Consider the following 2,828-nt stretch of genomic DNA (forward strand, 5'->3'; position numbering starts at 1 on the left):
ATGTTACTGTCTAAGACAGAGGCGGGGGATGGGGAGCTCAGCAACCTAGTCTCAATTTGTCAGTTTTACACCTGGGGCTTCGAAATAAGATTTATTAGATCAAAGTCTATTGAGAAGAAAGAGAAATTTGAAAGCACTGACCTCTGTGGGGGTCTTTGAACTTCTCTGCTGAAGCATGACTTTACTTGAAGGTTTTCTCCAGAAACACTGCTTGTGTGATTCATTTTCCCCATCATCTAGCACATCCATCCTCAACATGACTGGCAGAGTGATTTTGGTAAAACCTCATGTTTCTCCTCTGCTTAGAAACCTTCCATGGCTCCCAGGTACCTTAAGTGAAAACCAATGTTCTTCTTTTAGTATGACCTATGAGACCCTCATCGATCTGGACCCCCACCCACTTCTCCAGCTTTGCCATTAATTACTCCGTAGCTCCCACCTTCCTGCCAAACAGGCTGACCTACATTTCCTGGTACTTGGTGTACCGGCCCTTACACACTCCACTGGCTCTGCCAGGAGGCCCCTCCCCCTTCACTGACCATCTCCCACTCACCCATGCCTCAGATCAGGAATTACCTTCTTCCCTGAAAGCCTTTCCAGCACCTTTCAGCCTGGGCCAAGGCCCTGCCCTCTGAGCAGCACCCTTCCCCCCATGTTTACACCTCACAGCCTTACTTCCCGTCTCCTTTTTCCTCTGCAAGCCCCACTAGAATGCAGATTCGCATCATCTGCTCAACTCCGTTTTGCTTCCCAGGAAAGAAGTTTCTCAGGGAATTTATTCTTTCTCTTGGGGTAAGCATACCAGTCTTGCCTCGAAAAGCATACCAGAAATGCCAATGGCTTGATGTTAGGCATGGAGAGTTTTCAGAATGGGAGTACGTCCCCTGCAGCCAAACCTCAATTTTACATGGAGGAGGTAGGCTAGGCAATATCACATGATGAGAAAAGTCTGTGGGGAAAAATAGCTGACTACAGGAAAAACTATAGAAAGCCGCTTTCAAATCTTCTAGCTGACTTGGTTTTCATTTTGGAAAGAGCAAGGCGGATGCTGATCTCAGGTCCCCAAATCTGCTAATAGTTAAGACGTTTAGGTTCACACTTAGCCTATGGGGAGGAGACTACTGATATAAGTGTCCTTTGAATGTTGGGCAAAGGCACATGCTAATCTTCCCTCCAAGCCAGGAACCCGCAGACTCAGCCATGTGGCAGGAAGGCTCTGCCCTGGCAGCCTTCACCAAGCCCAACCCACCTTGGCAGTTGTCAAGGGGGAGGTGGTGGAACAGAAACTAAAGTCTTGCATCAGTTAGCCAATTTGTATCTATAAAATGGGCACAAAAGCCCTAGCCGGCTTGGTTCAGTGGATAGAGCATTAGCCTGCGGACTGATGGGTCCCAGGTTAGATTCTGGCCCGGGGCACATGCCTGGGTTGCCGGCTTGATCCCCACTGGGGGGCGTGCAGGAGGCAGCCAATCAATGATCCTCTCTTATCATCGATGTTTCCATCTCTCTCTCTCCCTTCCTCTCTGAAATAAAGAAAGAAATATATTAAAAAAATAAAGTATGCTTTAAAAAAATGGGCACAACAGATGCAGGGGAGTTATGCCAGCTGCTGATGCCAAATGCCAGAAGCCAGGAATAAATATGTTTAAGGTGCCATTCCTAGAGACCTGGGACAGGCTGAAAACACCAATAGGAAGGGTTTGGATCATTTCATGGATGAGAAGAATCTAATGGGTTTTTTAAGGGAAGGTGGGATTGTCTGAGGGCACAGAGTGGGTAGTAAAAAAGGGCAAATAGGCCCACTAGGCAGGCAGAGATGGAAATCTGAATGAATGGGCACAGGGTAGTTTCTATATTCTGTAGTGACTCAATTTCTCCCTCGTGTTTAAGGACTGAGATGGGAGGGCTTCGAACACACCAGTCCAGTGCAAGGGCTACAGGAATGCAGCACTATTTTTTTAAAATATTCTCTAAGGCAGCATGTATATTTAGAAGCTTTTTTCTTTTACCACCCTTCTTCCCCCTATACACAACTCTAGTCTCCAACTGCTTTCCCCTCCTCTCAGTTCGAGTTAACTGTGTTGTATTCTACTCAGTTTGTTTGGGAACAATTTTTCAAACTACAGTTTATATATTAAGTGTAATTTAAAAAAAGCAAATGATGCCCTAGAGGCTAGGCTAGGGCCTAGCCAGTTTGGCTCAGTGGATAGAGCGTTGGCCTGCGGACCAAAGGGTCCCACATTTGATTCCAGATCAGGTCATGTATTTGGTTGCAGTCTCTTCCCTGGCCTCAGCCCTGGTTGGGGCTCATGCAGGAGGCAACCAATTGATGTGTTTCTCTCACTGATATTTCTGTCTTTCCCTCTCTTCCACTTTCCCTAAAAATCAATGGAAACGTATCTTCAGGTGAGGAGTAAAAAAAAAAAGCAAATGATGATGATTAAAGTCCTATCTCAGAAAAAAGTGCCAGTGGGTGTGTCTCACTGGAGGCCAGAAGTCCAGGTAAATGACATGACTCACCACAAATTATCAGAAATGTATGTCTGGAGGCTTTCCCCTTTTACTACCCTTCTTTCCCCTACACACAACTCTAGGAGGAGACTGTGCTGGAGCCCAAACCTAAATGCTCAAGAGCCCAATAGACTCAGAGTCAAGGTGAAAGTAGCTCCCTCAGTGCACAGCTAAGCCATTTGCTCTGAGAATGAGGCTCAGAGCCTGACCTGGATCACTAACTCCTGGCCATGGGTGGGTGACCTCTTCCCTGCAAATGTAGGAAGCTTCTCCCACCTCAGTGGTTAATGAAAAAAAAAAATCAAAGGACAGCTTTG

The sequence above is a fragment of the Myotis davidii genome, unplaced genomic scaffold, assembly GCF_000327345.1.
Source record: "Myotis davidii unplaced genomic scaffold, ASM32734v1 scaffold498, whole genome shotgun sequence".
NCBI lineage: Eukaryota > Metazoa > Chordata > Mammalia > Chiroptera > Vespertilionidae > Myotis > Myotis davidii.